At 42.7% G+C, this 23,085-nt stretch overlaps 1 protein-coding gene across 3 annotated transcripts in view; it reads right to left on the reverse strand.

Annotated features, from left to right (window-relative positions):
• The window catches only part of LOC140740152 (breast cancer anti-estrogen resistance protein 3 homolog), a 48,123-nt gene extending 43,356 nt beyond the window's left edge, over positions 1 to 4,767 (reverse strand). For 2 of the 3 annotated variants that reach the window (XM_073069117.1, XM_073069115.1), the window contains exon 1: positions 4,421 to 4,767. The gene's annotated coding sequence lies outside the window, so the exon portion shown is untranslated. Of the gene's footprint in view, positions 1 to 411; positions 710 to 4,420 lie in introns of those variants that run through there. The other variant, XM_073069116.1, reaches the window with a different exon arrangement.
• Positions 4,768 to 23,085: the final 18,318 nt, after the last annotated feature.

Genomic DNA, 23,085 nt, shown 5'->3' on the forward strand with positions numbered 1-23,085 from the left:
ATATTCACTTCTCCCAGGAGCTGAATACAATCAGCAGATGATAATCTTGTAACCATTTGATCACAGTGGCCAAACATAAATTACTCTCAGATGCCTCAGGGGAAAAGTAATCAGTGTGCAAAATTGTGCAGCCCAACCTACTAAGATCTGGTAATTAGCAGGGGGTTCAATTTCCCTTGTTTATAATTTCTCTGCTATTTATTAAAGTTAATGAAGACAGAATGTAGCTCTGTCCTGGGAAACACAAACGTAACGATTCAGCCTGAAATGGGAATTCTGAACAAATAGAAATGTTGAATGTGGGCACGTTCATTCAGTATTGTTTAATTCCAGACTTATTTATAGCTGTGTTAATAAATTCCGTCTCTCACACAGAATATAAAAAAATACTATCCCCATCAGCAACCTTACCTGACGAATGGGCGGAGAGGGGGCAAAGGGAGGATAGGTAGCAATCTTGCCTCTCTCCTCATATGGTTATTGGTTCAAGGTCCATCCCAGCGAGGGAGTGCTGTAGAGGTGTCATCTATCAGGTGCGATGCGTAATTGAAGCACTGTTTGTTCTCTCAGGTGGGTGTGAAAAGTTCCCACATCATAATTTATTGGAGCAGGACGCAGTCCATGACATGTGATTGCACTGGAATGGTGCACAGAAGATCTATAGGAATGTTACCAGGACTGGAAAATGTTAGCTATGAGGAATAAGGATGGGCCGGGGATGTTTTCTTTGAAACAAAGGAAAGCAAGGTAAGTCCAAAGTCCAAAGTAAAGTTATTATCAAAGTACGTACTGTAGATGTCGCCATAAACTACCCCGAGATTCACTTTCTTGCAGGCATTCACAATAGAACATAGAAGTACAACTGAATCAATGAAAAGCTACACACAGACTGACAAACAACCAGTGTGCAAAAGAAGGCAAATTGTGTACGTACAAAACCCCCCAAAATAATAATAAATAAACAAATAGGAAATAAATAATACAGATAACATAAATTACAGGATCCTTGGAAGTGAGTCCATAGATTATGGTATCAGTTCAGAGTTGAGTGAAGTTATCCACACTGATATTAACTGGGGACTTTAGAAAGATGAAAAGATAGAATAAATGTATAGATGGGTTTATAGATAGAATATATAGGAAAGATTAATGTTCCTGGTTAAGGAAACAAAAATAAGGAGGGAAATATTGAAAGTAAATGATAGAAGTGGAGAAATGGGAGAACACTTATTCATCCAGAGGGTGGAGAGGTCTTGGATTTTCTTCCTAAAAGAGAAATCCTCATCACATTTAAAACCTGTGTGGGCACATCCTTGAGACAATGATTCATAGGGGCCTTGGCTCAAGTGCTGGGGGCTGGAATTAGAAAATGCAGATGTAGTGGGCCAAACAACCTTCTTCTGGATTTTCTATGATTCTTTAACACCTTGGCCTATTTTTACCCAAGATCATTAAAAGCAGATTATCTGGATTTTGTTACATTGGTATTTTTGGGAGCACATTTTGCTGCTGTGCACAATATCTGCACTTCCAATGCTATGCTGTTGACTACAATATACAAACCGTTTGTACTTTGGGATGTCCTGAGAGGTGAATGATGCAATATAAGGACACATTTCTGATTGATGCTGGGTCCTTGCAAACCAACAGACCTTGATACTCTGTCCCACAAGGATCGTGGCTCAAATCATGATCAAGGGGATGTAGCATTAAGGATTCAGGAGTTATGCAATTAAATGTCCTGATCAAAAAGCTACAGTACCTGTCCTCTATACCTCCCTCTGCAACTGGATCTTTGACTTCCTAACCAGAAGACCACAATCCGTGCGGATTGGAAATAACATCTCCACCTTGCTGACAATCAACACTGGCACACTGCAGGGATGTGTGCTTAGCTCACTGCTTTACTCTCTCTACACCCATGACTGTGTGGCCAGGCACAGCTCAAATGCCATCTATAAATTTGCTGGTGATACAACCATTGTAGGCAGAATCTCAGATAGTGATGAGAGGACTTACAGGAGTGAGCTATACCAGTTAGCTGAGATGTGTCATAGCAACAACCTTGCACTCAATGTTAGTAACACCAAAGAGCTGTTTGTGGGCTTTGGGGGTGGGGGGGGGGGGGGAGCTACTGCACAGGATTGCAGAAAGTTGTAAAATTATCCAGCTCTATCATGAACACTACCTCACTACTTTTTAAATTTATTTCTGTTTTTGCACCACTTATTTTAACTCAACTATTAAATACAGATATATACTTACTGTAATTCAGATTTTTCTCTATGTTTGTCATGTACTGCAGTGAGCTGCTGTTGCAAAGTTAACAAATTTCACAACATATTGCGGTGATTTTAAACCCGATTCTGATATGAACATAGCAGATATTAATTCAAATGCAAACCTACCTTTAGTTCTAGATGTAAACTGCAAGGTTGAAGTTAAAAAGACGGCTTTATAAACAAACAGAATTGTCTAGCGCACAGGCTGCTGGCTCACAGCATGGGATGGCTGCTAAGGTTTACTAAGTGACCATACGAAGTTCTCATTTGTATAGCCAAATGCAAGACGACATAGGTTAAGTTATTTTGCACCATTGTGGCTGAGTCCATCAAAGCTTGCAGACCAGACTGATTATGTCACTTAGCATATCATACATGGTCACGAGTGTAGCTGATTAATCAATGGTTGGGATATTGTGTACTCAGAGAGTCAGCCTCACATCATTAACTTTTGAATGTCTGGGTTCTCTGTCTTCAGAAGCTTTTAGACCATCTTTGTGAATGACGTTGTCCCAGCAAAGGGATTTGAATATCAGAGGTGCCTCCCACTGTAGATATGTAACTCTTAGGACTCAAAATTTTGTAATAAACTGTGTCATTGTAATTATTGAATTTGTATTGAATCATCTGCTATTACCAGCGATCTGAATGGTGTAAGATTGCGATTTACTTCAGCTTTCTGAGACTCTGTGGAGAGGATATCCAAGAGAATGTTTGGTTGTTGCGATGAATAAAGACCTTTATATCACCAGTTTCAGTGACTCTCCAGTGCCAAAGATCACAGTCACAAAATGAAGGCTGGTCAGTTAAAGCTGGATGTGTATAAATGTTTTCTATCAGAGGGTAATAAATCTCTGGAATTCTCTACAGTCTAGGGAAGGTTGAGGCCCTAGAGATAGTTAGATATATTTAAAGTGGAGATTGAAAAATATTTGGTAGATTGAGGAATGTCGGGGTGTGCGAACTGGCACGAAAAGGAGGACACTGCAGATCAGTGATTGTGAGAACCTCAAAGAAGCTGATTAAAACCTATACTACAAATCTTTTGGTAGCCTGTCCTTATATTTTCTGATGTAGCAGAATTTTAGTATCGATCAGCAGCATTCCTGCGATACACCTTGATGTTTTGTTATGTTAAAGCTGTTTCATAAGTATTGTTAAAATGAAATAGCAAAAGGAGTTTATGGTAAGTATTAGTAAATCAGTTATGACCAATGACAGAGCAGACTCAATGGGCCAAACAGCTGAATTCTGCTCCTATAGCTTATGGTCTTACAATCATATTGAATGCTAGAGTGGTCCGGTGACTACACCTGATCCTATTTTCTTGTGCTCCTGGGAAAATGGCAAAGTAGTGCTTTTAAAGGACTACTTTTAAAGTGCCTTAAATGTGCAAATGTGATTTGTAACAATTCCTCTATCAGCAATTCTGAAATGCTTTTGCTGACAGTAGAAGGAATCGATAAAGAACACACTCAGAATTATTAAGACATGGAAATATTGAGACTACGCTGGTTCCTTATCAAGGTAGCTGGTCAGTCTCATTCCCTGTCTTTTCACAACAGACCAGCAAATTATTTCCTGTCAAGTTTCTCCCCCTTTTGAAAGCTATGCTTCTTGTAGATAGCAAGTTACATATCATAACCGCACAGTTAAAAAAACATTTCTATAATGGAAGGATGTAGACACTGGGTTGGCAGAGGGAATTAGTTCAGTTAGCCATTTGATTACTAATTTAAAATTGATTTGCCACAACATTGTTGGCTGAAGGTCCTGTTGCTGTTATGTTCTGTTTCATTGTAGTCCCTTTCATCCATAGCCCCTGTATCCTTTGTCCATCCCTCTAAATCTATGCTCACACACCATTCAATTCTCACATACATAACTTACATTCAAATTAGTTATTTAGGTTAATGTTCCTTCCAAAAATTTCTTTCCATTTTGAAGGAGATAAAATTACTTCTCTCATGGCTTCAGAAGCCTGAACACGCTGGTACTGGTTTGTACACGTCTTGCACAACTCTCCTTGTAAATACAGAATAAAACTTCAACCATTTCATTAATCACATTCCACACATTTCTCACCCAGCCTCAGCTGATGTGCCATAGAGAACCACCGATCGGTAATTTTTGCCTACCTTGTATGTTGTTTGCTCCAGTTTTGATCCGCTAACCGTAAGATAGAGCCATTTAGGTTAGTGGTTTTATTCAGAAGAGGAAGAGCACCTCAACACAGCCCAGGGGAACCGCACCTCCAGGGAAAACTATTAGCGGAAAGGTACAAGGGGACTGAAGGTTGCTGATAGGTAAGCCCATATAGGTTGACAGGGGTACTGCTTCAGTGAAGCAGCATCATCAAACAGTTTCTAGCACAACGGCCTAACAATTAAAATGACGTCATTCTATTTTAGTGTTACCATTTTACTGAACTTTTGAGAGGCACAGTGCCCCCACAAAACATGGAATATCCCAGTGCTGTACTCCACCCTTTAGCTTAGAGGACACTGTGACGGCAAACCTATGTAACACTAATGCATATCATTCAGTTTAGTAAGTGGAGAGATTGTGCAAACATTGCCCTTCCCTCTTGTCGGTATCTAATCAAGATTACCAACCACAAAGATTGCCTAGCAATTTAAAAAAATATATATCCAGAGCACTGCTCAAGGCAACTCCCAGAGAGAAAAAAATCTGAGGCACTTTAAAGGTATTCTACTTCCTATTCCAACATTTCAGTCCATGGCCTCTTCTACTGCAATGATGAGACCACACTCAGGTTGGAGGAGCAACATCGCATATTCCACCTGGGTAGCCTCCAACCTGATGGCATGAACATTGATTTCTCTAACTTCAGGTAATTTCTCCCCACTCCCTCTTCCATCTTTTTTCAATTTCCCATTCTGGCTCCCCTCTTACCCCTTTTCCTCACCTTCCAATCAGCTCCCTTAAGTGCACCTCTTCCTCCCCTTTCTCCCTTGGTCCACTCTCCTTTCCTGTTGACCTCCTTCTTCTTCAGCCCTTTACCTCTTCCATCTATCACCTCCCAGCTTCTTCCTTCATCCCCTCTCCCCCACCCACCCACCTTTTGCCTCACCTATCACCTTCCAGCTTGTACTCCTTCCCTTCTCCCTACCATCTTATTCCAGATTTCCCCCCCTTCCTTTCCAGTCCCGGTGAAGAGTCCCTGCCCGAAATGTCAACTGTTTATTCACCTCTTTAGATACTGCCTGACCTGATAAGTTCCTCCAGCATTTTGTGTGTTGCTGTGGATTTCCAGCATCTGCTGAATCTCTTGTATTTATTAAAACAATGTGTTTGTCCATTATCAAAGAAATGTTAAAATAGATGACTTTTGGATTGACAAGGCCGTTGGAATAGAGAATTAGGTCTGAGCCAGCCAAGAGGCCTGTCTGCGCTAATCCCATTCGCCTGATTTTGGCTCATAACCCTCTCCAAGCCTTTCCTGTCCAGTCAACTGTCCAAATGTCTTTTAAATGTAATTGTACCTGCCTCTTTCACCTCCTCCAGCAGCTTGTTCCATTTGCCCACTTCCCCACTGGAACCCCTTTAAATAATTTACTCACACCTTAAATCTATGCCCTCTAACTTTAGATTCTCCTACTCTGTCCCTATCTATACCCCTGTTAATTTTATAAACCTCTAAAGCTTACTTCTCAGTCTCCAACACTCCAGGAGGAACAGACAGACAGACAGACAGACATATTTTATTGATCCTGAGGGAAATTGGGTTTCGTTACAGTCGCACCAACCAAGAATAGTGTAGAAATATAGCAATATAAAACCATAAATAATTAAATAATAATAAGTAAATTATGCCAAGAGGAAATAAGTCCAGGACCAGCCTATTGGCTTAGGGTGTCAGACACTCCAAGGGAGGAATTGTAAAGTTTGATGGTTACAGGCAGGAATGACTTCCTATGATGCTCGGTGTTGCATCTCGGTGGAATGAGTCTCTGGCTGAATGTACTCCTGTGCCTAACCAGTACACTATGGAGTGTAACCAGTACATTATTAACAGTCCCAACTTATCCATTCTCTCCTTTAACTCAAACCCTCGAGTCCAGGCAACATTCCTGTGAATCTCTGCCTGCATCCTCTTGAACTTAATCACATCCTTCCCACAGCATGGCCACCAGAACTGCACATATTACGATCATGTGAAGAAGCATCAGGATACGCCAAACATTGGCTTTTACCCCAGTTTCTTCATCTCCGTCCCTGCTGCTTTCAAAGGGAAATGGCATCTCACTTCAAAATGGTTAAATGCAACTCCTTAATATTCTGATATCTCCTCAAGTGCTGATATCCTGTGACAGTGTTTCGTGTAGATGTGCTCAGTGGTGGGGAGGGCTTTACCCTTTATGGACTGGGCCGTATCAGTGCCTCTACTTCCTTAGGATTTTATGAAGGTTCAGCATGACATCTAAAACTTTGATGAACTTCCATAGATGTGTGGTGGAGTGTATATTGACTGGCTGCATCACTGCCTAGTATAGAAACATCAATGCCCTTGAATGGAAAACCCTACAGAATGTAGTGGATAAGGCCCAGTCCATCATGGGTAAAGCCCTCCCCACCACAGAGCACATCAGTATGAAGTGCTGCCATAGGAAAGCAGCATCCATCATCAGGGACCTCCTCCACCCAAGACATGATCTCTTCTCGCTGCTGCCATCAGGAAAAGGGTACAGAAACATCAGGACTCATGCCTCCTGGTTCAGGAACAGTTATTACTCCTCAGCTATCAGGCTCTTGAACCTAAGGGTATAACTTCACTTGCCCTATCACTGAAATACCCCCACAGCCTACAGATTCACTTTAAAGGACTCTTCATCTCATGTTCTCAATATTTATTGCTTACTTATTATTAGTATTTCTTTCTTTTTGTATTTGCACAGTTTGTTGTCTTTTGCACACTGATTGAACACCCAAGTTGGTGTAGTCTTTCAGTGATTCTGTTAGGGTTATTATTCTATGGATTTATTGAGTATGTGATGCACCATCAATAACTCTCTGAGACGTGGGTTAAGGTAGGCTTTTATTGGCTGGAAGAAAGCACAAGCAGCAAGTGACCATCACACAACATCCTGGAGACTGAGGGAGGAGCAGTGCCTCCAATCGCCTTTATACCGGGGTCTGTGGGAGGAGCCACAGGAGCAGTCAGCGGGGGGGGGCGTGTCCAGACAGGTATATGTAGTTCACCACACTGGCCCACTAGAAATTGAATCTCAGAGTTGTATATGGTAACATATATGTACTTTGATAATAAAGTTACTTTGAACTTTGAATATTTTGTAGGATTTTCCGTTCAAGGGCATTGGTGTTTCTATGATGCAGCCAGTCAATATACTCACCACTACCCATCTACAGAAGTTTGTCAAGGTTTTAGATGTCAGGCCGAATCTTTGTAAACACTTTAGGAAGCAGAGGCATTGCTGTGCTTTCTTTGTAATAGCACCTGCATGCTGGGCCCAGGACAGGCCCTCCAAAATAACAACAAACACTGAGGAATTTAAAGTTGCTAACCTTCTCCACCTCTGATCCTCTGATGAGGACTGGCTCCTGAAGTCAATAATAAGCTTGCTGACATTGAGTAAGAGGTTGCTGCTACAGCACCTCTCAGCCAGATTTTCAATCTCTCTGCTATGTGCTGATTCATCACCGCTTTGATTTGGCCTATGACAGAGGTGTCATGAGCAAACTTGAAAATGGCATTGGAGCTGTGCTTAGCCACACAGTTGGGCTAAGTGAGTAGAGTGGGGGACTAAACTTGTGGTGCACCTGTGCTGACGTGGATCATGGAGGAGATGTTGTTTCGATCCGAACTGTCTGGGGTCTGCAAGTGAGGAAGTAAAGGATCCAGTTGCGTAAGGAGATGGTAAGGCCGAGGTCTTGGAGGCTATTGATTAGTTTTAAGGGGATGATCATATTGAATGCTGAATGAAGAGCATCCTGATGTGTGTATCTTTGCTGTCCAGATGTTCCAGGGCTGAGTAAAGAGCCAGTGAGGTGGCATCTGCTGTGGACTTGTTGCTCCGGTAGGCAAATTGGAGTGGAACCAAGTCACTTCCCAGGCAGGATTTGATAGGTTTTGTCGCCAACTTCTCAAAGCACTTCATCACTGTGGATGTAAGTGCTACTGGATGATAGTCAATAAGGCAGGCCACCACATCCTTCTCTGGCACCGGTATAACTGAGGGCTGCTTGAAGCAGGTTACAGGTACTACTTAAGCACGAGTTGTTACCATTTAGTGTTCAAACCCATTCATTCCATAATTCAGGCCATAGGGAAAGAGTCAGCTAAACAACTGGGTCATTTCTCAAGAGATGGAAGCAGAATCTATAAAACATTAAATATTGATTAGACCATAACAAGGAAGAGATGTAAACCGTACATCCACTCTATTTAAAACAATTAGGGCTGAACTAATTGTAGTCCTGAGTTCCACTTTTGTATCTGATTCTCAGAATCAGACTTATTTGCATTGTGTACATTATTGAACATTGGTAAATTATTATTGTGTATATTATTATTCAATACTTTATTATTAGTAAAATCTGCACACTGCTAAGTGTATTTTTACATGTTGCTGCTGTAATGAGAGAATTTCCCACTTGAAGTCAATGAAGTACTTATTATTATTGAAACACCCCCCCACCCCCAGAGCAGGCCTCCTTCAGCCTCCAGTGGACTCACAGACATCGGACCTATGACTTCCCCTGTGGACTCGCAGACCCTGGGCTTCCAGCCATTGGCCTTTGAGTTCCAGTATTGATCTGCATAGACTGCCGATTCCGGGACCCTTGATTCCCTTAAAATCTAACCCAGTGTTTCCCAACATTTTTTAGCCCAACACCCCTTAAAGCATGTTCATACTTGCCGATACACCTCTTAGGCACAATATACATTCTGGCACCCCCAGAGTGTAAAAACATGTCTACCATATGCCAACATATGAACAATGTTTCTGCTTTTAATTTTTATTTGTCTTTAAATTAGCTTACACAGTACCTGTGTGCTGTACAGAAGCTTTGATATCAAGGTGATCCTTGAACTTGATGGTTTTTAGCGAGAATTGAAATATCTGGTTCAAGAGTGACAACAAGATCCTTAAGTCTCCACGTGTAGCAGTGTCCAAATGGTTTCTGTTTCTTGTGAGTATGTGGTTCACTGCACTGAAGCCTCTTTTTACAAGGTAGGAGGATGGAAATGCAATAAAGAGCAGTTTGGCTCTTCTCCAAAGACCAGGAAACTTCATATGAAAGTGTAGCCATGTACCACAAAAGCTGACATTTTTGAAAAGCATTTTTGCTTCTTCATCATTCTGAATTTTGATAGTTCCTTCTTGCAAGCTCTCTTCCTGTTCTTTCACCTTGCAAAGAAATGGGTTAATTATCCAGTCTGGAATTTCCAGATTGTTCAAATCCTTGAATCGATTCTGAAAATCCTTCTTCAGTGACTGCAGGTGTAAGCAGTACTCTTGCAAATCACTGTCTGTGAAAGAGAGTGCCATACTTTCTATGCAGGGAGACTGTAAGAACATTCTTCTCCCAATGTTTTGCTAATGTATTTCCAATTTTCTGATAAAAGTGGACATTGCACTTTTTGTCTGGATTAAATTGAAATTCTCATCCTGCAATTTCATATTTAGAATGCTCATTTTGTCATCTAAATCGGCTAGGTATGCTACATCTCCACGTAGAAGTTCAATTTTGTTTCCCAATCTCTTACCAACTTTGAGCAAAAATTCAGCCACAGTGTCAAAAAGATCAAAGAAATGTTTTAAGCAGTAGCCTTTTGACAGACAATACACTTCAGTGTGAAGAAGCAAGCATTCAAATTCTTCACTGTTATCTTGGCATAGCTGGTAAAATATTCTGCTATTTAATGGATGAGCTTTAATTTTATTGATAGCAGATATTACAAGAGTCATGCTTAGCTGAGGTTTTTGGCTGTGAGATGTTTATGAAGAATTACACAATGGATTGCAAACTGACTTGGAATTTCTTTTTCATAAATGCCACTAAACCAGATCTAACCTGCCATATATGGTGCTCCATCTGTTGTCCAAGAAATCATGTTCCTAATCAGAATACTTTTATTCTCAATATACATTTTCAGCAAATAGTAGACTGAATCTCCATTGATATTTGTTTCTAACGTTTTACAAAAGAGAATCTCTTCATAAACTTTTCCATTTTTGATAAACTGTAAATATGCCATTAGCAATGCCTCGTTGTCATGCACGATGACTCATCCAGTAAAATCGTAAATTCTGTTTTTTGGTAGCTCTGTGCACAGTTGATACTCAATGTCTTTACTCATTTTGTCTATATGATGAGCTACTGATTTATTACTCAGAGGTATTGATTTTACAATACTAGTATTCATTTGAGAACAGTGGTGAGCACTTCTGATAATGACATTATTAATCTTTCACTAATTGCATGAGGTTTTCCACACTTTGCTATCATTTTGGGAATGTTATAAGAAGCAATGAGACCACCATCAAGGTCTTCTCTTAGCTTTGTTTGCAAATGACTCGAGTGTACAACACTTTTCAAATGCCTCTTTCATCTTCTAGAACAGTAATATCATACGAGGCCTTTTCGGGATGCCTTTTACTGAAGTGTTCCTGCAACCTTGATGGTTTCATGGCTTCATTAGATGGTACAAATAGGACACATAGGGCATCGCTGATCTGATGGGAACGGAATTAAACCATACTCCAGATATGTTACATTGTATTGACGTACATTCTGTCATTTCTGTTTTTTTAGCAGGATTAGAATTCAAGGCTTCAGCACCCTCAGAGTCATAGAGATCTCACCATATGTATTTATCCATCATTAATGGGGCTAAATCGAAATAAAAAATTAACACAAACTGCAAATGCCTATCGAATATTGACGATGGCAGTGAGTTGACATGGATTGAATGATGGTAGCGCCATGCAAAAGGAACAGTGAGGCGAAGCTGAAGATGATAACAGCAAAAATTACATTGACAAGGATTCAGATTGGAATCTGAATGTTAGTTGGGATAGAGCTGGTGTTCGGCAAGCTACCTTTATACTATTCCAGTTAGCGCAATTGACCAATCATGTAAGTTCTCATAATCCCCAAAGATAGTTCTTGACTCCACGTTTGAAGCTGAGGTTGCTTTTAACACCTCAAGAGGAATCCTTGGGGTTGGCAGGTTCACTGATTGGTTCTATTTCACTGCCCACAGAGCTATGGTTCTTCCTGTGTTCCAATGTCTCATTCTTTTATTTGGAAGTGCCTGCTCTACTAATGGTCGGTAGGGTCTCGTATCTCCAGTTAGGGTGCCACTTACTGCACTCCACCCTCCCATGAATCTTGAACAATTCCCAACAACTTCTATTTTCCCTAATGTCCCTTTAGGGCATGTAACTGTCCCCATTGGGAATCATTAATCTAACCATTTATCCTTATCAGTTTTGAATTTACTTAATGAAAAATATTCTGGTACCTATATTAGAAAAGGATAACAAAGTACACGAGAAGGTACAGAAAAGATTCACAAGACTGCTTACTGAACTTTAGGAGGTCATCTCTTTCAGGAAAAAATGAACGGATTGGGATTCCCTGAGAAGAGAATTGGTTACCCTCATTTGATAGCAATTACGGCAGGGTTTGTTGGGGCAGGAACAGAGAAGGTTCCATAACAGACTAGGAGCCATGAGATTAAGGTGATCAATAATATATACAGCAAAAGAAATTTTCTGGCTGGAGATGGGTGGAAATATGCAGTTCATTATGGTGAAGAATAGTTGTTCCATGTATCACAGGTGCATTTGAATCTAGATAAAGTCATGAGGAAGAATGGATAGAGGGATAAATTGAGAAAGAAGAGTGGGAAAAAGTTTATAGGTGCATATATAGGAGTATTAACTAAATAGTTTTTCTCTTATGTATGATCAATATAATTCTATGCTATTCCTGCAGAATTTCTGATGATAACTGACTTAATTTTCTTCCTGTAACTCACTCTACAGTCATGTACTTTAGGATATCTGTGAGCAAAAAAGTTAGAGGAGGATTATAGGAAGAATCCAAAATTGTAGTGCTTGATAGATAGGAAAACTTTTTTCTCCTCCCTTTCTCTGTAAGAAGACCTGTTAAAAAAAATACAGATGTGAGAAAATTCTGAAAAAAAGAGGGAGTGAGAAATTGTGTTATATAATGTTTATTTTTGAGAGGGGTTTGAAAGGGTGCTAGAAGCAATTTAAACAGTATCTTTCAAAAAGAGGGTGTTAGACTAAATGCACAACTTTTAATTTTTTTTAAATTTAGAGATACAGCATGGTAACAGGCTCCTCTGGCCCAATGAGCCCACGCTGCCCAATTATACCAGGTGATCAATTAAGCTACTAACCTGTACATCTTTGGAATGTGGGAGGAAACCCACACAGTCACGGGAGAAAATACAAACACCTTGCAGACAGCGGTGGAATTGAACCCAAGCTGCTGGTGCTGTAATCCACTTTCACTAAACACTACACTACACTGTCACCCTCGTTCTATGAAAGTTTATAGTTGATTTCATCCCACTAATGCAAGGTTTTATTCAATTAATGATGTCTCTAATGAGCATTAGATGGTATTAAGTAATTCTGATGCAGAATTTAATATACGGTAACTGCCTGTTCCATAAAGAGATGACAACCTTTATTACACTCACAAGAACATCATCTAAACAAAGACCTGTCTTTCTTTCGAGTTGTTGATTACATTGCAAGAATTTATTTTTAATTAATTCCTGAAAATGGTCATAGCTGACAAGACCAGCTGAATTCTGCTTGAGAAACCCAACATTTATTGACTATCCCTGTTTTCCCTTGAGTCAGTGATGTGAGTTACCTTCTTAAAGCATACAGTCTTATGTTGGATGAACTCCCACATAGGTAAGCCTCCTTCTGTTAGATATAGATGAGAGTCTTGTTGGGATACACCAGATCATTCTATGAAACTAGAGTCACAGGATCCAGGCTGTATCATAATAACAAACTGCAATGTCCCACCAAACGTATCTCTACATACCTCACCTTCTCCTGTCTCTTCTTGTCCAGCCCCTTCCCACCCATGGCTCATGCAATTCATCAGTTCTGATACAGGGTTTTGAAACAACACATTGATATTGCCCTCCCTCCCACAGATGCTGCTTTACTGGCTGAGTTCCTACAGCATCTGCAGCCTTGCGTCTCCACTGCAATTAACCAGTTAGGGCTTTATATGATCATTTGACAGAGTTATTATTTTATTTCCAAAGAATCATTATTTTATATCCGAATTGCCATACAGGGATTAGACACATATTGCCCAGAGTACTACTGTGATATTACACCGATCTACTCATGCAGTTAAACAGCAATTAAGAGTAACAATCACACACTGGTTCAAGAGCCTGATGATTGTAGGGTAATAAATGTTTCTGAATCTAGTGGTGTGGGACCCAAGGTTCCTGTGCCTCCTGCTGATGTTAGTAACAAGAAGAGAGTGAAAGCTAATGATGTTTACTGTCAGTTTTCACCCTGATCTCACTTGAACATGGACCTTCTATAACTCAGGTGGCTGCCAGGCTGGGTTTGAATCCAGGTTGTTATGGCGACGTTCCGTACCTTTAACCAGTAGACTACCAGGTGAACTCAGATGCAGAGAGAGGTGAGCATGGAGTTGAATAAAGGATCTTTACTTGAGGATTGGTTTGTAGAAAACACACTTGACAATCACTACAGACAGGGTGGGTAGACTCAAGACTGAGCAAAATCAAACAAAGCAAAGGGAACTTCGATAGAGACACAAGGCACACATAAACTGGTAACTGGAACAAGACACTGGTGAAAATAATTAACTAATAATCAGGGGAGGAGGAGTGGAGGATCCAGGTGTGTCTCAGTGGTCAGATCAAAGCATGACAGGACCCTACCCCCTGTGACTGGTACCTGATGGCCCAGGGTTATCTGGGTGGTGGCAGTGGGTGCCTCTGATCAGGTCTGGGTCCAGAGTATCACGGGAGGGAACCCGTAACTTTTCTCTGGGTCGCAAACCAGATGGGAATCCAGAAGCCGACAGACATACACCAGCTGACCGTCGATGATGTGAGGAGCTGGGGGCACTCAGGACCGGTGCTAGCAGACTACACAGAAGGGAGAAATGGAAGGTGGGCTGATACGCATGGCGTCGGGCAGCTGGAGATGGTAAGTGACTGGGTTGTACGGTCTGATGTAGCATGGTGCCAGTTTCTGAGAGGTAACCCGTAGAGGAAGGTCTTTGGTGGAAAGCTAGACCCTTTGATCATGACACAGAATGTTCTGAGCAAATTTCCCAGAGCTGATGATCACTCCGAATGGTTAGGTTACCCGACATGTCACCTCAGGGTCTTCTCCAGGACCTGGTTGGTCCTCTGTATGCACTCACTGCACTCTGGATAGGGTTCCCCTTGTCCTCACCTACCACCCCACCAGCCTCCAGATATAATTCTCTGTAACTTCCGCTACCTCCAAGGGGATCCCACTACCAAGCACATCTTTCCCTCCCCCCCCCCACCTTTCTGCTTTTCGCAGGGATCGCTCCCTACGCGACTCCCTTGTCCATTTGTTCCCCCCCCCATCCCTTCCCACCAATCTCCCTCCTGGAACTTATTCTTGTAAATGGAACAAGTGCTACACCTGCCCTTACACTTCCTCCCTCACCACCATTCAGGGCCCCAGACAGTCCTTCCAGGTGAGGTGACACTTCACCTGTGAGTTGGCTGGTGTGGTATACTGTGTCCGGTGCTCCCGGTGTGGCCTTTTATACATTGGTGAGACCCGACGCAGACTGGGAGACCATTTCGCTGAACGCCTACGTTCTGTCCGCCAGAGAAAGCAGGATCTCCCAGTGGCCGCACATTTTAATTCCACGTCCCATTCCCATTCTGATATGTCTATCCATGGCCTCCTCTACTGTCAAGATGAAGCCCCACTCAGGTTGAAGGAACAACACCTTATATTCTGTCTGGGTAGCCTCCTACCTGATGGCATAAACATTGATTTCTCTAACTTCTGTTAATGCCCCTCCTCCCCTTCTTACCCCATCCCTTATTTATTTGTTTATTCCCCCCCTTTTTTCTCTCTTCCTTATTTTTTCTCTCTCTGCCCCTCTCACAATCACTCCTTGCCTGTTCTCCATCTCCCTCTGGTGCTCCCCTCCCCCTTTCTTTCTCCCTAGGCCTCCCATCCCAGGATCCTTTCCCTTCTCCAGCTCTGTATCCCTTTTGCCAATCACCTTTCCAGCTCTTAGCTTCACCCCTTCCCCTCCTGTCTTCTCCTATCATTTCGGATTTCTCCCTCCCCCTCCTACTTTCAAATCTCTTACTATCTTTTTTTTCAGTTCGTCCTGACGAAAGGTCTTGGCCAGAAACGTCAACTGTACTTCTTCCTATAGATGGTGCCTGGCCTGTTCCACCAGCATTTTGTGTGTGTTGCTTGAATTTCCAGCATCTGCAGATTTCCTTGTGTTTGCGAGAGGAAAGGGAGGTTGGCTCACAAATAGAGAAAGTTTGGAGACAGTGCGAAAGGAAGGATAGTAGGTGATAGAGAAGGGATGCGCTCAGTCCGATGGTTTGAGATGTGTCTGTTTTAATGTGAGGAGTATCATGAATAAAGCGGATAAGCTTAAAGTGTGGATCAGCACTTGGAGCTATGATGTTGTGGCCATTACAGAGACTTGGATGGTGCAAGGGTAAGAATGGCAGGATGTTGCCAGGACTTGAAGGTTTACAAGGATGTTGCCAGAACTTGAGAAACTGAGTTACAGAGAAAGGTTGAATAGGTTAGGACTTTATTCCCTGCAGTGTAGAAGAATGAGGGGAGATTTGATAGAGGTATATAAAATTATGATGGGTTTAGATAGAGTGAATGCAAGCAGGCTTTTTCCATTGAGGCTAGGGGAGAAAAAAAACCAGAGGTCATAGGTTAAGGGTGAAGGGGGAAAAGATTAAAGGGAACATTGGGGGGGGGGGCTTCTTCACACAGAGAGTGGTGGGAGTGTGGAATGAGCTGCCAGATTAAGTGGTAAATGCGGGCTCACTTTTAACATTTCAGAAAAACTTGGACAGGTACATGGATGAAAGGTGTATGGAGAGATATGGTCCAGGTGCAGGTCAGTGGGACTAGGCAGAAAAATGGTTCAGCACAGCCAAGAAGGGCCAAAAGGCCTGTTTCTGTGCTGTAATGTTCTATGGTTCTATGGTTCTATGGTTCAAGGTTTAGGCTTTAGATGTTTCAGAAAGGATAGGAAGAGAGGAAAAAGAGGCGGGGGCATGGCAATGTTGATCAGAGATGGTGTCATGGCTGCAGAAAAGGAGAAAGTCATGGAGGGGTTGTCTATAGAGTCTCAGTGGGTGGAAGTTAGGATTAGGAAAGGGTCAATAACTCTACTGGGCATTTTTTATAGACCACCCAATAGTAACAGGGACATTGAGGAGCAGATAGGGAGACAGATTCTGGAAAGGAGTAATAAGAACAGGGTTGTTGTGGAGGAAGATATTAATTTCCCAAATATTGATTGGCATCTCCCTAGAGTGAGGGGTTTAGATGCGGTGGAGTTTGTTAGGTGTGTTCAGGAAGGTTTCTTGTGACACAATATGTAGATAAGCCTACAAGAGGAGAGGCTGTACTTGATGTGGTATTGGGAAATGAACCTGGTCGGGTGTCGGATTTCTTAGTGGGAGAGCATTTTGGAGATAGTGTTCACAATTCTATCTCCTTTACCATAGGATTGGAGAGGAATAGGAACAGATAAGTTAGGGAAACATTTAATTGGATTAAGGGGAACTATGAGGCTATCAGGCAGGAACTTGGAAGCATAAATTGAAAACAGATGTTCTCAGGGAAACGTACAGAAGAAATGTGGCAAATGTTCAGGGGATACTTGCATGGGGTTCTGAGTAGGTATGTTCCAATGAGACATGGAAAGGATGGTAAGTACAAGATCCATGGTGGACAAAGGCTGTTGTAAATCTAGTCAAGAGGAAAATAAGAATGTACGAAAGGTTCAAAAAACTGGGTAATGAAATGAATCTAGAACAGGGGTAGGCAACCTATGGCCCGTGGGGTTTTATAGCATGTGTTATTCATTAATTTGAGGCAAAACATAACTAGATGTATTTAAATGGATAGATCCCATATTTCAAGTTTTTTATGGCATTTATCTGGCACACTGTCCGCTCATTAATATGCGATCTGGCCCACAGAGGCAAAAAGGTTGTCGACCCCTGATCTAGAAGATTATAAGGCTAGCAGGAAGGAGCATAAGAATGAAATTAGGACAGCCAGAAGGGGCCATGAGAAGGCCTTGGCAGACAGGATTAGGAATAACTCAAAGGCATTCTAAAAGTATATGAAGAGCAAGAGGATAAAACGTGAGAGAATAGGACCGATCAGGTGTGACAGTGGGAAAGTGTGTATGGAACCGGAGGAAATAGTGGAAATACTTAATAAATACTTCAGTATTCACTACTTGGCAATTGTGGGGATGACTTGCAGTGGACTGAAAAGCTTCAGAATGTAGATGTTATGAAAGAGGGTGTGCTGGAGCTATTGGAAAGCATCGAGTTGGATAAGTCACAGGGACTGGACGGGATGTACACCAGGCTACTGCGGGAAGCCAGGGAGGAGATTGCTAAGCCTTTGGCGATGATTTTTGCATCATCAATGAGGATGGGAGAGGTTCCGGAGGATTGGAGGGTTGAGGATATTGTTCCCTTATTCAAGAAAGGGAGTAGGGATAACCCAGGAAATTATAGGCCAGTGAGTCTTACTTCAGTGGTTGGTAAGTTGATGGAGAAGATCCTGAGAGGCAGGATTTATGAACATTTGGAGAGGCATAATATGATTAGGAATAGTCAGCATGGCTTTGTCAAGGGCAGGTCGTGCCTTACGAGCCTGATTGAATTTTTTGAGGATGTGACTAAGCACTTTGATGAAGGTAGAACTGTAGATGTAGTGTATATGGATTTTAGCAAGGCATTATGGGTACCCCATGCAAGGCTTATTGAGAAAGTAAGGAGGTATGGGATCCAAGGGGCAATTGCTTTCTGGATCCAGAACTGGCTTGTCCACAGAAGACAAAGAGTGATTGTAGATGGGTCATTTTCTGCACGGAGGCTGGTGACCAGTGGTGTGCCTCAGGGATCTGTTCTGGGAACCCTACTCTTTGTGATTTTTATAAATGACCTGGATGAGGAAGTGGAGGGATGGGTTAGTAAATTTGCTGATGACACAAAGGTTGGGTGTGTTGTGGATAGTGTGGAGGGCAGTCAGAGGTTACAACGGGATATTGATGGGATGCAAAATGACTGAGAAGTGGCAGATGGAGTTCAACCCAGATAAGTGTGAGATGATTCATTTTGTTAGGTCAAATATGATGGCAGAATATAATATTAATGGTAAGACTCTTGGCAGTGTGGAGGATCAGAGGGATCTTGGGGTCCGAGTCCATAGGACACTCAAAGCTGCTATGCAGGTTGACTCTGTGGTTAAGAAGGCATACGGTGCATTGATCTTCATCAATCATGAGATTGAGTTAAAAAAAACTCAATTGAGGTTTGAGATTTAAGAGCTGAGAGGTAATGTTGTAGCCATATAGGAGCCTGGTCAGGCCCCACTTGGGAGTACTGTGCTCAGTTTTGGTCACCTCACTACAGGAAGGACGTGGAAACTACAGAAAGGGCGCAGAGGAGATTTATAAGGATATTACCTGGATTGGGGAGCATGCCTTATGAGAATAGGTTGAGTGAACTCGACCTTTTGTCCTTGGAGCGACGGAGGATGAGAGGTGACTTGATAGAGGAGTACAAAATAATGAGAGGCATTGATCATGTAGATAGTCAGAGGCTTTTCCCCAGGGCTGAAATGGTTAGCACAAGATGGCATAGTTTTAAGGTGCTTGGAAGTAGGTACAGAGGAGATGTCAGGGATAAGTTTTTTACTCAGAGAGTGGTGAGTGCGTGGAATGGGCTGCCGGCGGCGGTGGTGGAGGAGGAAACAATAGGGTCTTTTAAGAGGCTCCTGGATGGCTACATGGAGCTTAGAAGAGGGCTATGGGTAAAGTCTAGGTAGTTCTAAGGTAGGGACATGTTTGGTACAGCTTTGTGGGCTGAAGGGCCTGTATTGTGCTGTATGTTTTCTATGTTTCTATATGTTGTATATCAGTTGCGAACTCTGATATGTAGCCCAGGTGGCATTGCTACCATGCAGACCGAGGGTATAATATTCTGTCAATCTGGGCTGAGAAGTGGCAGATGGATTAGGGGTTTGTGGTCATTTGTGGTGAAATGGCGACCCTCTAGAAAACAGACAGACAGACATACTTTATTGATCCCGAGGGAAACTGGGTTTCATTACAGTCGCACTAACCAAGAATAGTGTAGAAATATAGCAATATAAACCCATAAATAATTAAATGATTATAAGTAAATTATGCCAAGTGGAAATTAGTCTAGGACCAGCCTATTGGCTCAGGGTGTCTGACACTTCGAGGGAGGAGTTGTAAAGTTTGATGGTCACAGGCCAGAAATGATGTGCAGCCAGATAGAGACTGAGAAGCTTGTGGTCAAACATGCTTTACTTCATTTCGGGGGGACGGAGCTCCCGGCTGAAGAAGGCGAGCAGCTGCCACACACCTCCAACCACAGCACAGGCTGAAATGTCAGTAGTAATGACTAAATGGCCACAGGTGCATTGGGGAGCAGATGCATCGGTAGGGTCATGTTGGAAAAAACTTGTTTGGCATCATCAAATGCCCTGCTCATGTTTGCTGACCAGTCAAGCACTTGATTAGGGGCATTGCCTTTAAATGCATTATGCAGTGTGAGCACAAGTTCAGCAGCTTGTGGAATGAAGCAGTGATAGAAATTCACCATACTTGAAAACTCCTGTAGTGTGAAGTGGTGGGAATTCTCTAATAGCGGCTACTTTTGATGGAGTGGTTTTGCACCTTCTGTGGAGATGCGATGGCCAACAATGTCAATGGTTGACAACCCAAACTGGCATTTAGCAGTTAATAACCAAACTGTGTTGGCTTAAGCGCTCGAAGAGAGTGCAGAGATGAGATATGCGTTCGAATTTCGATGCACAGGAGGCAGGTATGTCATCCAGGTAGACAAAAAGAAAATCTGTCTTTTAATACTGAGCTCATCAGCTGTTGGAAAGTCTGTACTGCATTTTTCAGCTCAAACGCCGGGTGTAGAAACTTAAAGAGGCTGAATGGGGTTATCACAGTTGTTTTGGGAATGTCCAAGTGCACGGGCACCTGACGGTAACTCCTAACTAAACTGACTTAGGAAAAAATGATCTTTCCGGCTAATTGTGCCGAAAAATCTTGCATTTGTGGGACCGGATAACAGTCAGGGTTGGTGACCTCATTAAGACCTCATTGCTATATGTTTGGCAACCACAATCATATTTAGGGACCATACGGAGGGGCGAAGCCCAGCGGGTACTTGACCAGCGTACAATGCCAAGTCTTTCCATATTGGCAAATGCAGCCTTTGCAATTGCCAGCTTTTCAGGGTCGTCTATGTGTGCGGGCATGGACTGGTGGGCCATGTGGTGGGAATGTGGTGCTTGAACCCATGTTCTGTGTCTGTAGTATAGAAATGTGGGCTTGGTGAGGTTTGGGAATTCACCCAGCAGTTGGATAAACTCACATGCAGTGGTACATGCGCTTGACAGAGTTGTTGTGGGGAACTTACTGGGAGACCAGGGTAACAAGCCCTGACACCCTTGACATCCACAAGCTGGCATTTCTTAGATCGACCAACAGTCCTTGAGCACACAAGAAATCTGCACCAAGCAGAAGTCTAGCTACTTTAGCCAGGACAAAGGATGGGTAATGTCCACTGAAGCACAGCGTCAATCAATCAAATGTGGATCCTACTGCCGTTGGCGGCCTCCAGGGAGGTTTTGTTGTTCATTGCCTTCTCATCAATAGGTGATGCTGGCAGCACACTCACTTGAGCATCCATGTCACACAGGAAGTGTCACCCTGAAAGAGAGTCCGTAATGAACAGTAGACCACCTTGGCAGCTGGAATCCACAGTTTTCACAGACCCCTGATGTCCTGATGTGCTGGCAATGTTGAAGCTGCAAGGTGATCGGCTCTTCTTAGCATTTGCACCAAAGTGAGCGTGGTAAAAACATAGACTTGGCATTGTCTGTTTTGTGTGCTTATGTTGGAGGCCTCACTGACCCGACTTACTGAAGCAGGGAAAAGCAGAAAAATTATGTACAGCAGCCTGGATGAGCGTAGACTATCAACCATTTTAGTAAGCTCACTATAATTCTCCTCAAGTGCATAAGCGAGGGCTATGCGAACTTGATCGTGCATTTGCTGCATGAAGAGTTCTTTAAAAATAAAACAAGGATGGTGATTTCTCAGGAGAGACACCGAGGCTGGGCAAAGACGGCAACTGTTTGGCGTGTTCAGACTCTGATGGTCCAAATTTCTATGAAAGGTGAGTTTTCAGCGATTGGTATTTATCGTGCTCAGGTGCGTGTTCTAATAAACTCACCACTCTCCAGCCATGGAGTTTTTGATCAATGCTACCACATAGTAGAATTTGGTGTGGTCTGAGTGATTTCTTGTAGCTCAAATTGGACCTTGGCTTGTACAAAACCAAGTGACGGCATTTTGCTCCCAAAGCTCTGGCAGTTTCAAAATGACTGTGTTGGTGAATATGTTCAGTAACCCTGGAATCATCCTAAAGCATCGGGGTCACCAGTGTAGGTTTTCGCAAAAAAAAACAATGCGAGGCATTTTATGTTTAAGGAAAAAAACCATAGCAACTCATTTATTGAACACCAAAAAACTGAATACAAAGCATGGTAAGGGTAATTATGTAATCACACCAGACCTATCTTTTAAAGTGAACCCCAATTCAATGTCGGTGGTTGTGAATTCTGTATATCTTCACTAATTACATTATACCCTACATGGGCACCAATTCATTTGTGCAGACATAGGTTCGATGAGCCAGGAGTGTAGAGACCCTTTTCTTACTAACACCCTCTAACACTTCTGCATACGTGGGCAGAACTCAGGACAGCTCGGGAGAGGCAGCAGGAGGCAGCCTAGGAGGTGGGTAGGCAGGGGGCCTGGCAACAACAAGACCATCCATGGAGTGCACCGGTAATTTGTTGGCTGTGGAGGGCCAACCAGGTGTGTCCCAAGATCAACGAGATCTCCAGAGAATGAATAAGGTGAAAGAGGGCCGTGTTGGTATGTTCTATATGTAGACATATGGGAGCAGTGAGACCCTCCCAGGGCCCAGAGCTGTGGCTATGACTGATTGGTCAAGAGGGACCAGAGGAACCTGGAGATATCTTGCTAAACCTAGGTCCATGTCAGAATCCATGAAAGCTCCAAAGGCATGTTGCTGCTCTCCCATGAGATGGAGGCAGGCAGCACGACTCTGGAAGTAGCAGACCTGGGAGGAGTTGTGGAACCTGTCACACCCCTTCCCCAGATGAGTCTGACCAGGCAGAATGGAAATGGCCTGACTCACTACAGTAGAGGCAACACTTTCCCTTCATTCTCCAGTCCCGTTCAATTGAAGAAAGCCGTGCTCTGTCAAGGTACATCAATTCCTCTGGAGTAAGTTTAAGGGAGCTGAAGGGGAAGGGTGCATGACTACATCAAGAATGATGAAGCTGGAGGGGCTCAGAGACTGGCAGTACTAGAGGTCTCGGTGCAGTGCTGTCCTTTCCTGGGGACA

The sequence above is a fragment of the Hemitrygon akajei genome, chromosome 16 (genome assembly GCF_048418815.1).
Source record: "Hemitrygon akajei chromosome 16, sHemAka1.3, whole genome shotgun sequence".
Taxonomy (NCBI): Eukaryota; Metazoa; Chordata; class Chondrichthyes; order Myliobatiformes; family Dasyatidae; genus Hemitrygon; species Hemitrygon akajei.